A 15,104-nucleotide genomic window follows, 5' to 3' on the forward strand; every position below is an offset into this window, starting at 1 on the left:
GCTCCGCAGCCATGGAGGATTCCAATGAGCAGCGGAAAGTCAGCGGGAGACCGCTGACTTTCCGCTTCTGACCGCGGCTGAACCGCCGCGGTCAGAATGCTCATTGGAGCACCGCCAGCCTGTTGGCGGTGCTCCCGTGGTCGTGGCCGCCAGGGTCAGAATGACCCTCAGAGTGTAGTGACATATAGTGGAGTGGCTTTGAATGTAGTGTTGTATGGTGTAATTGCATACATTGGATTGTTATGGAGTGCCACATATTGCAGTTACGTAAAATGGACTGGAGTAGAGTGGAGTGGCATATAGTGAAATAGCATAGAACGCTGTGGTGTACACTGAAGTGGTGCACAGTGGAGTGGCATGGAGTTGAATTTTGTAGAGTGTAGTTTTCTAGCATACAGTGAAGTGGAGCAGAATGGAGTGTCGTTGAATAGAGTGGTGTACAGTATAATAGTACAGACTACAGTGGTGTGGAGTGGTGCTAAGTGGAGTAGAGTGGAGTGGTGTACAGTGGATTAGCATAGAATGTAGAGGTATACTGGAGTGATATGGAATGGAGTGACATAGAGTGAAGTGGCGTCAAGTGTAATAGTGTAAAGTGGCATGGCATAGAGTGGAGTGGCATAGAGTGGAGTGTCTTAATTGAGACAGATTCAGCGTGAAAGTGTGTGAACTGATGTAGATGTAATGTGACAAGAATTTACATTATGAGTTGTAAATGGTAATTTTTAGTAGTATGTGTGAATAGTGTAAATAGTGTAAAAGTATATTTGTTTTAGAAAAACATAGTTATATGTTGTGCGGCAGTACACTGTGATAAGTTCACATTATACTGTGATAGATGCAGATGAGAAGTCAGTCTGTGATTTGTTAATGGTTTTGTTTACCAAAGGTGAAAGGCTGCCATTTAGTTTTATCACAGTTTTGCTGCATTCTGCCTTTCCCTGTGTTCTGGGTTAGGGTCTTAGATATAGGTATTTATTAGGTTTTATTGTTGTTCACTAGTTATTACCAATTTATTTCAGTGTTAATAGGAACAGAATTGTATTTACAATTTTCTATATAATTTATAGCAGTCTAGGGAGAACTGTGCATAGAGCACTAATTTGTAGGTATTACTGTGCTACCCCGTAAAAAATTTTGTGTATATTTAAATATGTTAAAAATAGAAATACACTATATTTGTAAAATATAGTGTATTACAGCTAATTGTGTTTTAGATACCTATTTTTTCTTTCATTTATTTTTGGTACCACGGTATTCCAGAGGCAGTGTTGTGGTACTCCATAACTTTTCAAAAACAGATATAGAAAATTATAAATATTTTCCCTAAATATTACCACTTTACCAAAGTGGTAATAGGTAGGGGATAAATACCAAACGTAATACTTACCTAGATATGAAGGCATAACACAGAACATAGCCAAACTGCACCTAAAAACAAGATGGCTGCCTTTAACTTTTATAAAGGCAGTCATTAGCCAGTCACCCAATAACTGGGCATCCCTATGATCTACATATCATAGAGAAGGTGACTATTTAAGCACCCATGGCAATCACCTAAAAACTAAGGGCCAGAAGTATGAAAGCATTTTGCATTCGCAAACTGTGTGAATGCCCATTTGCGAATGCAAAATGCCATTTCAGAATATATGAAATATATTCTGAACACAATTTTAAGGAATCGCTAAAATAGCGATTCCTTAAAATTGCGACCCTGTTTAGAGAGTCACAAATTGCGACTCTCTAAATTAGAAATTGCAAATAAGGATTCCTTATTTGTGATTTCTTAGCACATGTATGAAAAAATTCCTAAATGCGATTTTGGCCTTTAGGAATCGCTATTTACCACCAAGTTGAACTTGGTGGTAACCATGTGCAAAATTTTAAAATGCATTTGAAATGCATTTTTAAATTGTACATGTAAAGCACACATGCCCTTTTGGCCTGTGTGCACCTTACATGTCCCCCCCAAAAATTTGGGGTGCAGCAAAGGGGGCCTTAGGCCCCCAGCACCCTGGGGTTTTGCATTTCCAAAATTGCGATTTCTGGTTCAGAAATCACAATTTTGGAAATGCAAAAAATTCACAGATATGGGCCAACAGGCCCATAGCTGCGAATGGGGCCGGTATCGCAATTTGCGATTTGGTAACAGCATTTGCTATTACCGAATCGCAAATGTGATACATGGCAATTTGCGAGTCGGAAATAGCGATTTCTTAAAAATCGCTACTTACGAATCGCTAAGGGCCGTGATGATACATCTGGCCCTAAATGCTCCTCTTATCTCTGATTGTTATATACTGACCTGACAGCGTCGGTGCGGGCGGCATGGGCTAGGTCGGATACATTCCCTACACAGAGGGTAATGAGTCAGGGTTGCCCCCTGTCCAACCTACTGTTTGCTATGGCCGTGTGGCCTATAGTGGTTTGGGTGCGAATGGATGCACAAGAGCATGACTTTGAATGGGGTGATAACTGGTCCAACAGAATAGCATTATACGCAGTTGACATGTTGTTCTTCATTACAGCCCCAGACATTACGGGACCCAGGCTGTTACAAATAATGCACATATTTAGGGAAGCTTCAGGCCTCTACTTGAATTCCACCAAATCCACATTATATGCTGTGGGTCAAGGCCCATGTAGACCTGATTGGGCGGCAGATATACCGGTGGCTACCTAAGGATTCAAAAACTTGGGCATGTATATATCCCCAAAGGCGACTCATGCATGGAATGTCAACATAGAACCACTGTTTACTCATCTGAATGATGATCTAAATATATGGTCTGGGCTCCCACTGTCCCCGACAGAACATTCAGTGATGTTCAAGATGGTCTCACTGCCCAGATTCCTTTACGAACTGCAACATTTCCTGTTCAATATCCAGAGACAGTGGTTTTGAAAGCTGAATTCCACTCTAAATGCCTCTCTCTGGGTCAGAGTCCCTCCCCCCCCCAAGTGGCCCTCGGCAAGTGCTTTCAGTCAACATACTGTGGGCATTGCAGCAGCTGATATCGAGCGGCCCTCCTCCAGAACATAAATGACTGGTGATATGATATGCAGAGGGACCCTGCATATGCACTTGATAAAATGGCGATATAGGTGAATTAGAAAATGAAGACTGGACAGAGATCCTGGGTTCTCACAGAGGAGCACCCACAGCAGCACAGTTCCAGTTGATTCAATTTAAATCCATCCACTTCATATACCTAATACATTAAGGGCTCTGTCATATGGGGGTGATCGCCTCCCCGGCATGTCTCAGGTTCGGAGCTGAGGAAGGCACTTTCCTTCACACTGTGTGTAGCTGCATACAGTAAGAGAAGTTTTGGTGAGGGGTGGTCATATGCCATGGGGAGGTCCAGTCAGGGCAGATCCCACATAGTCTTGTGGCTGGCTCTGCTTCACCTTATGGAGGATGTAGGTGGGAATAAATATATAGTATCCCTGCTTAGTCTGGGACTGACGCTTGCTAAACATGACATAGCCAAAGTGTGGAAGGGGGCAGTCCTTATCGATTATCGATTTAGAAAATGGGACTAGACCACTGCATGGGAATGGAGATTGTGGCATATAAAGTGAGGGGATGCCCCTAAAAACACCCAAAAATATGGCAATGGTTACATCCACCAACACATAGATGATGAAATTAAGACATATCAGGGCCCACAAGAAGCTGTTTAGCATTGAGCTGAGGAAGGTCATAGGATATAAAGTCGAGAAACTTATAACATTCTTTTTTTCTCAATTTACCAAACAATGAGGGCATAGTGTGGGGAGAATGGCAGGACTGATGTTTTTTATGTTTATGATATATTGGATGTAATTACCTATTCATATTATGGGCCCCTTTGGCCTTGTTGGATCCTTTACATATACATCAATAAAATGTGTTAAAAAAAGAAAAACATAGGCTCTTCTAAGATACAACCTACAGTATATGTAAATGATGTTTGAAAATGTGTCCCCATTTTTTTTTTTTTTTTTTACTGTACTGCCGTACATTCTAGAAACTACTGTGGTACCACCGCAGTAGTTTGTACATTTTTCTTTAAAAAAACAAACACATATACAATAGCGTATCCATACCACTACTATCTTATTTAGGCTTCCTGAAGCCTACTAATATTACAGTTCTAAACTCTACATCTCTATCTTTCAGAACACAATACAGCACACAGCAAAACCTGTGTTACAAATATAAGATGCCTGCCTTTCTACTGTGGACAATCTACCAGTAGCCAATCACATTTTTGTGATGTCATTGCTATGTACTGCAATACTGCTGCAGTACTACTGCGACAACAGATATCACTACTTTTTTTACCTTATAACTTAGCAACCACTAAACCATTTTAGTTGCCATATCAAAAAGTCTCACACATATGTATACTCTGCATCTCTGTGAATTTTCACTGCAATCCATGGTGCCATTTTGTCGTTACGTCCAATACAAAAAGTCTATGTAAAATGCGGTGGAGTCTAAATCTGTTTTGGGACCATCGTTTTTTCTTTGCACCCTTTAATCAAACCCACAAAACTTTCCATCATCTGCCAATAATAGTTCTGGAAAGATCTGTGGAGATCCATCAGAAGGGTGCAACAGTATTAAGGGGCAAAAATGTAAGGAATTCCTCTCTCTGGGAATCCTAACTACAACTAAAGAATGGTGGTATATATATATTCACAAAAAATATCAAAGGTTAAAGTAACATTATGATAATATGAATTTCTCACTGACAACGTTAACATTTTGAACTAAAAAATCCAGATCTTCAGCAGTCATAGTTAGCAGCACTAACTATAACTTACGCCCTGCAATGCATTGCTAATGACCTCATATATGACATCAGACATGGCATGTTCTATGACATCATTTATGATGTCACTGCTGACACCTCAAATTATGTCATTGATGACATCACTGACGACATTAATGATGACATCCTCCAAACTTCATGTTTAAACATATTGCTCTATAAATTAGGATGACATTAAAGGCCTAACAGTAAGTACAAAATAGATCTGGAGAAGTTCACCCATTATTACTAGCACCACATATACAACTCACTAAGATGTTGAAAACAAGCATTATAGGCAACATTCAGTCTATTACATACACTTTACAGGTAGCATAGATCAAATTAGCAATTGTCCACAAATATACAAGAAACACACATTGACTGCAGCGTTAAATATCTATACGTTATTGGCAGAAAGACAACAGTGAATGCCACTTCAAAAAGAAATGGCCTGCTACGGGCAGCTTTTATCTGTATCAAACACTTGACACTCACTGAACCTACATTAAGAAATGAAATTGATATGAGCCAAAAAGTAGGTACCGTATAAAACTTTTGCGTTATGAAGAGAGTTGACTCAGTAGCACACCATTGCAGACAGTTAAACTCTGATCAAAAATGGACCACAGAGTATTACAAATAATTACTAATAACAATGTACACTCAATGCAACAGTTGTCAAAAAATACTATTTGCAAAAACTAACCACAATCTGAAGGTGCTAAAGAACCTACTACCTGTACCCTTCACACTCTGGTTAAGACTTCACAGACAGCTTATCTATTCAAGCAAAACTAGCACATTTGCATAATGTAGTTCCATGTACACACAGTCTTCTTTCTATCTTAATTTTAAATTATCTTGCAACAAGATTCTCTGTAATAACTCAAGGGAGACTACCAAAGTTAGTATCTACTACGTAGATTCTTTCTCCTGTACAAAACTATTTCTGTAGAACAAAAAAACGTGTTTGACGCATAATGAACAAATGTCAACTGTCACCTGCAAACAGAGTTACTATTGAATAAGAAATGTAGAATATGTTCAATATCTCTACACTGGTATGGTGCATTAGGGAACATGCATTTTCCAAGCACTTACATGCATTAGCTGTCTCCAAGCTGTACAAAAGTGAATAGAAAAGTAATATAACTGTTACCCGCCACTATGCAAAATAGCACACTCATTGGATGATGTCATCAGTGATGTCATCAATGATGTCATTTGAGATTCCATCAGTGATGTCAAATGTTGTTATAGAACATGTCATGAATGATGTCAAATGTGAGGTCATAAGCAGTGCATGGGAGAGGCGCAAGTTATAGTTGTTGGTACTAACTATAACTGCTGAATTTCTGTGTGTTTTTTATTTAGTTCAAAATGTTACTGTTGCTAGTGAGAACTTCACTAACTGGCTTTTTTGTTTCAAATGCTTACCCCGGTGACATAAAGGGCACCCACACTACACTGAATATGGTTGGGTGCTGCTGTGGAGCCCTAGGTTCCCCACAGGCTCCGCAGGTACCCCAAGCTGGAAGATATCCTTTTCCAATTTTTATTTTTAGGTATGTGTCCCGGTGCCTACCTGGAGCACCCACATCATGCCTGTTGTTATGGGTCATGGAGGGTAGGCCCAAGGCCCAGCCAGTTCCCCAGCTAATACCTGGTGTAGTGCTAGGGGAGCCACCACCATTCTCCATTGCAAAGATGCATTTCTTGCCCAGGAGCATGCCCCACTCTTCCAGGCAATAAAAAGCACTGTCCCAGAGAATGGTGCTCCGGGGACAGTACAGAGATCAAGCCCCAGTCGATGGAATCTCTGGGGCTGATCTACAGCTTAGGAAGGGCAGCTGCACTGCACCTCCCCTATTTTTATTAATATGGCCCATAGGGAGGAATCTCCGGGGCCTCACTGAAACGTGGGGCTGCATGCCCCCCTCTCCTAATTTTAAAGAATAGGCCAGAGGGGATGGACTTGACATATACTCACAGAGGCTAATGGGGGTGCGCTGCATACCCCATCTCCCAAAAATATATCTGCACCAGTCACCTGACCCTGGCTCACCCATGAGGGGTAAGGTTTTTATCAAATGTGGGAGACCAAATTTTTTTGTTATCGGATCCACGGATCCTCCTCAGAACCGCAGCTCTAATAGAAAACAAATGCAGTTTTTAGCCCCGGGGGAATCTCTCTGAGCCCACCCAACCAGGCCTAGGGGGACAAGATGTCTTCAACCTTCCTCCTATTTGGTCCGAAGATGGCTACCATCACATCTTTCGTGATGTGGTGCCAGCCAATCATATCTTATCTAGAGGTCTCTCAGCTTTATGGATCCTTTGCGGTATGAAGTATACAAAGGTTTTTAACCTTAACTTTTCATAAAGTACTGCACAGACATACACCAAATCACAAAAAGCACTCTTTGTGGGCCAAGCTCTAGCTTTCTGCCAAATCTTGTGTAATTCTGTTTAGCCGTTTTTGCGGTATCGCTATTCAGTTTTCCTATGGAAAAATGAATGGGGTTAGTGTGTTCTGGGACCCTGTGACAGGTAAGTATTATGCCAGGATACTTCTTCCTTTTTAATCTGAATTCTGAATAACGTTTTGCACCAGTATGTTAAATTTCTTTGATATACGGATTTATTTTCTTTCTCTCAGTCCTTATCAGCTTTATCCAAATATATGTGCAATGTTTATAATTCTATAGTCATTGATTGTCCTCTGTGTGATTCTCTTCTCCTTTTCCTTGCAGGTCTAATGCATGTTCCTTTTGTTTTTCTCCCGAGGTAAGTGGTTCAAAAGCTCCCAAATTCATCTGCATCAGGCGAGAGAGAGGAAAGAAAACACGAATCCTTTATTAGGTAAGTGGTTGGGTGAGGTTGATATGTTCTTTCTGCTTCCCCCTCCCATAAATGTTTCTTTTCCCGTACTGTGCCTTCGGTGAGATGTAAATTAGTAGATCCTGGTTGCTCGTTGATTACTATGTTAGTAGTGTGGCATTGTCATTATATTTGTGGGATGGGTTGTTGTTTTTTTTCTCTCTTTTTCTTTTTTTTTCTCACGTCACCTTTTATATCCCTTCACCTTGTGCTATTTTTCTCTCATGCGTGTTCTCATCTTTCTTTCCTTTTTTTTCTCTTTGATGTATTACGGTTGGTTAGTGCCCAACATTCTGCCCTCCCCCTCCTATAATTTCTCTTCCCACCGTTACTATGGTATCACCTCCTTCCCCAGCAAACTCTTGTACCTGTGTAAGACACGCTCCTCCAGGAACGGGGCTGGCTTCTTTGCCTGTCTCTCTCTCTCCCTCGTTATCTTCTCTGTGGACTCTCTCCACTCCCCGCTCTAACTAATATATATGTGTATATATATATATGCATATATATATATATATATATATATATATATATATATATATATAATGAGTAAAACAAAGGTTAAAGCTTAAATACAGTTAGGTATATTTTCCTGTACAAACCAAGTTTAAATTACACAAACTTTAAATATTTAAAAGTTATAGTTATAACTTTCATTTACAATTGATCCACCACCTTCAAATTATTATACATAACAGACCTCTTTGCAAACTCCTTTCAACATGCTAACCAAACAACACTAAATATAACTTGCCTCTCTACCATGTACTGTGTTCTCACAAATAATGATACTCCACTGTACAACACTATACTGTACCATGTTGTAGACTGTGATAGAGTGGATTGGCATGCAGTGTTATACAGTAAAATTTCATTGAGTAGTGTGGAGTTGAGTGGCGTGCAGTGAAGTAGTGGAATAGAGTGGAGTACTATGTCAGAGTAGAGTGGCGCAAAGTGGGGTGCAGTAGCATACAAAGAGCTGCATCCAGTGTTTTATAGCGGACTAGAGTATCGTACAGGAGAGAGTTGTACAATGGCATACAGTTTAGTACAGTCTTGTACCATGTAGTGAAGTGGTATAGACAGTAATAAAGTGTTGAAGTGTGGTATACAGTGTAATAAAGTGGAGTTGCATAGATTACAGTAGTGTGTGAAACAGTGGAGCTGCGTTGAGTGGATTGTTGTATAGTAGCATACTGTGGCGTAAAGTCTCATACCGTGGAATAGAGTCGGGTAGAGTGGTATAATTTAGTGTGAAGTAAAGCACAATAGAGTGTATTGCTGTGCCGTAAACTAGAGTGGCATGGAGTGGAGTGTACTAGTGTAGCATAAGTAGTAAACAGTTATAAATTGAAGTGGTGTCTCATACAATAGAGTGAACTGCTAAGTGTCATAGAGTGTAATAGAGAGTTGTACATTGAAGTATACTGGGGTAGAGTGGAGTCTAAGCTGAACAGTGGAGTGTACAGAGATACAGTGGAGTTGAATGTAGTAGAGTTCCATGAAGTGTGGTAGATCTTTATAGAGTGGAGTTTGATAGAGTGGATGAGAGTACCATACAATGGAGTGGGGTAGAGTAGAGTGGTGCACTCTGTAGTGGCATAGAGCGGATTACCATAAAGTAGAGTTGCATACAGTGGATTAGCATACAGTGGAATATTGTACAGTGGAGTGTAGAAGAGTGAAGTGGCAGAGAGTGGAATAGCGTAGAGTTGTGTTGTGTATGGTGGAGGGAAGTAGAGTGGAGTAGGGTACAGTGGATTAGCATAGAGTGGGGTGGCATACATTGGAGCAGCATATTGTAGAGTCAAGGAAACTGTTATAAATAGTAGTGGCGCTCATACAATAAAGTCTACAGTGTTTTAAGCTGTCATAGGGTGGAGTAGAGTGTTGTACAATAAAGAGTATGGGCATAGAGTCGACCACAAATTTGGAGAGCGGAGCGTATGGGGGTAGAGTGGAGTAGAGTCTAGTAGTGGTAGATAGTGTGGTAGAGTTTTGTAGAGTGGAGTTATATAGATTTGAGGAGAGTACATTGGAGTTGCATAGAGTGTAGTAGCGTAGAGTAGAGTGGCACAAAGTAGAATAGCACAGAGTGGAGTGGCATAGACTGGAATGGCATACAGTGGAGTGGCATACAGTGGAGTGGCAAAGAGTGTAATAGCGTATAGTGTAGTAATGTACAGTGGAGTGGCATGCATTACAATAGCATACAGTGGAGTGGTGAAGTGTTTTAGACTGGAACAGTGTATTGTGGGGTGGAGTGTAACAGCATACAATGGAGTGGTGTACAAAAGAGTGTGTTAGTGTGTAATAACAAACAGTAGGGGGCAAAGATTGAATAAAACACACTGTAATAGCGTAGAATGCATTGGTGTACAGTAGAACAGCTTGGAGAGGAGTAAAGTGGAGTGGGGTAGAGTAGAATAGCATAGAGTAGAATAGCATAGAGTAGAGTGACAGTGGAGTAGTGTAGACTGGAGTAATGTACAGTGGAGTAGGGTACAGCAAAATAGCATTTAGTGGAGGTGCATAGACTGGAGTGGCGTCCAATAAATTAGTGTAGAATGGAGTGGAGTGGTACATACTGGAGTGGCATAGAGTGGAGTAGTATATAGTGGAGTGCCATACAGTGGAATAGTATAGAATGGAGTGGTATACAGTAGAGTGACATAGACTCAAATAGCATACAGTGGAGTATCATACAGTGCAGTGTCATACACTGGAATGGGGTAGAGTGTAAGAGCATACAGTGGAGTGGTGTATGGTGAAGTGGCGTAGCATACTGTGAAGTGGCATGCAGTCAAATAGCATAGAGTCAAGAGGCATACAGTGGAATGGGGTAGAGCGGCATAGCAGATATTAGAGAAGTGTATTGCAGAGTAGTATACAATGAAGTGGGGTGCATTAAAGAGGCGTAGATTGTAGTTGCATGCAGTGTAATAGCGTAGAGTTGCATGGCGTAGAGTGGTGTTGTGTACAGTGTAATGGCATAGAGTGGCATACAGCGGATTGTTGTACAGTGGAGTGGCATAGAGTGTAATAGTGTATAGTGGAGTAGGGTACAGCAGAGTGGCATAAGTTGGAGTGGTGCAGACTGGAGTGGCATACAGTGGTATGGGGTAGAGTATAATGGCATAATAGCAGATATTGTAGTACCGTACATTGGAGTGGGGTCCAATCGAATAGCGTATATTGAAGTTGCGTACAGTGGAGTGCCATATCCTGGAGTGGTGTAGAGCGGAGTAACATACAGTGGAGTGGCATACATTGTAGTGGCCTAGACTGAAGTGGCATCCATGGTGTGGAGTGCAGTGTAATAGCATAGAGTGGAGTGGCATAGAGTGGAATAGCATATGGTGGAGTGGCTACAGTGGCTTGGCATATGGATGTATGTTAAATTTAGCAGCAATGTAGATTATAGTTTGCAGAGTAAGCAAAACAGCAAATTGTGCTGCCTTGGATTGCTACAGATTTACCAATCAACACAGGGCCACGCATGGGCCATTCATAGTGGCCTTGAACTCCTTTGTAAATCTGACTTAAGTAGTGCATTGCCCATGCAACACCATGACTGATGCAAGGATGCTGTAATCCAGTAATACAGCTGGGCTTTGGTTATATTTTGTGCCATGGTATACCTTGATAACTTTGGAGTATACTGTGGTACATGGAGATAACAAATCAGCATATCAATGACTAATGGTTGTTTTATGAGAATGAAAAGACAGCCATATTTTTTATTACACTTTGGCTGTGTTTAGTGTTTAAGCCTTAGATATAGGTAAGTAGTAGGTCCCTTCACTCTATTAAAGTGGTAATAGATAGGGAAGTTTAATTATATTTTTATATAAATACGTTTATGACCATGTACATAAGTAGCTTCACAGAAGTACTGCAGTGAGACATTTCAGGAAGTTTAAATGCCTTATAACTCAAAAAATACTTACCTGACTTAACCTCAGTACCGAAGAAGCATCCTCTCTGCACCAGAATGTAGAATCCTGTCAAATTCCATGTAAATACATTTAGTCATTTTCGTGTTACATCAAATACAATAGTCTATAGAAAATGGATTGGTGGAAAAACATGGTTGGGACTCCCTTTTATCTTTGCACCCCCTTAACGATGCGCCAAAATTTTTTACACCATCTCAAAATATAGAAAATGCTCTAGGTCTGAAAAGTTTTGCAGTGATCCACCAAATGGATGGAAAGTTATTAGGGAGGTAATATCTAAGGAATTCTTATCTTTGGGAATAATACCTATAACTACAGAGTGGCAATCAGATTTAATGTGATTTGTTTCAATTCATCTATTGCATTTGTTACGTATGTGTTTATTGGTTTCCATTAGCATGTAATCATAAATGGGTTGTTTAATTGTTTGTAAACTAAATCTGAAACTTTACATATACAGTCTAGTTTATTCTTTGGACCTTCCTTGTTATTTTTATTAGGATTGTGCTACATATGAAGGCCAAACTGAATGATAGGCAATCATTGTTATTGAGATTATTATGTTTTTCTTGGTGGCCAAATATCATGTCCTCCAAATAGTAGTTTGTGTGGCTCACTGCAAGGCCAATTTTACATTTTGGTGCACAAGAAAGAAGGTTTTTTTGGTTTGTTCAGCCAGTTTTATTTTGTGAGACAGAGGGCACGCAAACTGAACTTATGTAAATTAGGATGTATTCTATTTGTTATGTATTTGTTTCTAAGTTTCCATTAGCATGTGAGCATAAATGGTTCTTTCAGTTGTTCATGTAGTGAATCTGAAACTTCACATTTGCAGTCTAGTTTATTTTTTGAGCTTCCTTGCTACTTTTAGTGGTATTGTGCTGCAAGTTATCACTAAGTTGAAAACCCTTATAACTTAACTTTTACTTACCCTACATACCTGCAGTACCCCCACAGAATCATCTGCATCCCCTAATATGTAATACTGCCAAATTTCCTAAAAATACAGCTGAAATTTTCTGCTCTTTGTGAAATAAGGAAAGTCTATGGAAAATGCATTGGTTTTAAAGCCCGGTTTAGGGGCCCCCCTTGTTAATTTGCACTCCCTTGATCAAATGCTACAAAGCTTCCAGACCTCCCAAAATGAAATGGGGGCAGCAGGTCAGCAAACCTTAGGACCTAGTTTCCATAGGAAAAGCGTTTTTTTGTTTTGTCAATGATTTTAGTGCTGTTAGACACATTTTTGCAATTTTTTTAAAACTAATACAAAAGTAAATTCAGCAGCTGTCTTGCAAGTTTTGTGGTGATTTGTCATGCAGGGCAGAGCAAAAGCGGGTGGGGGGGGTCAAAAAAAGCTTTTTCCCCATGCAAGTTCCATATGGATTTTTAGACATGATCACCAGAACCACTGGAAGTACATCAAATTTGGCAGAAAGATAGCTTTTTGGCCAGAAAGTGCCATGCTTGTGATATGGTATAAATCTGATCAGTACTTTTGGAGTTATTAAAAGGAAAAATTAATGTGTAAATCTGGGAGGAGCCCAAGCACAGATCTCATGGTGAGTTCTGATTGTCTGCCAGCACTTCAACCAGGAAGTGCTAGCAGCCATCAAGGGACCAATATACATGACAGCAACGTCTAAATGATCTACAGAGCTAAAAATGTGGGGTAAAATGCACTCTAATGAATTTATACATATATGTAGAACATGCTGTGGCAACCGTTACAGGACCCTGGGACATGGACCCCATTGAAGTGCATGGTAGTAAATGGTAGCATTTGAGGGTCACAAAAACGAGAACGTATAAATGGTGATAACAGATTTTAATTGCAATATAAATCATTTGTTGATGGTACCATACTAATTTTAGGAACTGTGGTGTGTTCTAAGGTGATTTTACCATGATAAAAAGCCTTCTGCTGGGAATTAATGAATCATGTTTGAGAGAAAACAGTTTTCTCATGATTTTTCCATAGATGTTATGGAAGGCGCTCCAGAAGCTAAAGTAAAAGTATATTTTCTGTAAATTCACACTGTCTTTCACAGCCATATTAGAATGAAGTCATTCTCAGTAAAACATGTACTTCCAACAGGAGCAGCCTGTCAGTTGATTCCCTTCTTCTACTGCAGTCTCACTTATGACAAAAGTGTGGCAAACCTGAAGCCATATTTGTTGAATCAAACTGGTAAAACGTAAACTATTTAATTTTGACAGGAACAAAATGACTGCTCATTTTGTCATAGACGTTATGGTTAGTGCTGTAGAAAGAAAAATTAGGGCACGTTTTAAGTGAGCTCTCAATTATCTTCCTCTTCTATTTCATTAAAACATTCTGACATGTAGACAGAAAATGCAGTTTCAACTCCAGAAGCAGACTGCCAGTTAACTCCCTGGTGATCAGAAGCTTTACTACAATGTTCTAATGAGCAACTAGAGTGATAACATTCTGAATTTATGCCAAAAGTGTAGCATATTTGAACACCATCTTGATGGAATTGAAGTGGAAAACTGAAGGCATTTTCTACTGAGGATTATGCAGTAAACGAGGAAATTAGGGAGCTTCCTAACAAATATGTCACCCAAGATGGCACCAGAGGAAAAAAAGTTCAAATGTAGTACACCTATCACCCAAATGTAGCCCAATGACAGAAGTGTGCAACACATTTAGGGTAATATTTACAAGGCCCGCGGAGCAGGGTAGCACAGCCCCCTGTGCCACTGGGAAAGGGCAGAAATGTGCTGTATCTACAAGATACAGCACATTTTTGTCCTCTCCTCCTGTGCTGGTGCACAAATTGCTGCCATGCACCAATGCCGGCACCCTTGCACCATTGTGTAAGGGCTCCTGTGCTGTGCAGATGATTCCTTTTGTGCAGGTTTGTGCAGCAAGGGACACATTCCTGCACAAGAACAATCAATAAAGACGATTTCCTCCCTCTATGTGTGTTGCAGAATGCAGCACACATAGAAAGAGGACAAAGGAAAAATGGGGGCGGGGTACAAATAATGTTATTTCTCCCCGTTGTGCCACTTTTACACCACCCCTGGTGGAGGATAGGCTTTTGATGCATTCCCAGGTTTATGAAACCTTGTAAATATGTGAATAAATCAAAATCCATGGGTGTTGCTTGGGAACACCCAAGCAATACCCATAGAAACACCTCCCTGGCGCAAAGTAAGGGCACGCAGCCTGCTCCTGTGCATCATAAAAAATTATGCACCCGTGGTGCAGGTCGTTTGTAAATATGGGCCTTAATTGTTTTGTTTTTTGGCAGTTTTATATAGCACAGACTTGACCCTAAGGTATTGGAGTGCTTTACATGAGCATCAGTTGCATTACACAAGAACACGTTCATTTTGGTTTTAGGCATGGGGAGATTAAGTGATTTGCCCAGAATCACAGGATGTCGAGCCAAAACTCAAACAAGTCTGCAGCTCTGGCTGTATCTCCATACTCTCT

The 15,104-nt window shown here is 40.3% G+C and overlaps 1 long non-coding RNA gene across 1 annotated transcript in view; it reads right to left on the bottom strand.

The window, feature by feature from the left end:
* Positions 1–15,104, bottom strand: part of LOC138302172 (uncharacterized) — a 78,926-nt gene that overhangs the window by 28,392 nt on the left and 35,430 nt on the right. Inside the window, exon 4 of the long non-coding RNA XR_011205323.1 lies at positions 11,633–11,686. This is a non-coding gene — a long non-coding RNA (uncharacterized lncRNA). The remainder of the gene's footprint in view (positions 1–11,632; positions 11,687–15,104) is intronic.

Source organism: Pleurodeles waltl, chromosome 6 (genome assembly GCF_031143425.1).
Source record: "Pleurodeles waltl isolate 20211129_DDA chromosome 6, aPleWal1.hap1.20221129, whole genome shotgun sequence".
In the NCBI taxonomy this organism is placed as follows: domain Eukaryota; kingdom Metazoa; phylum Chordata; class Amphibia; order Caudata; family Salamandridae; genus Pleurodeles; species Pleurodeles waltl.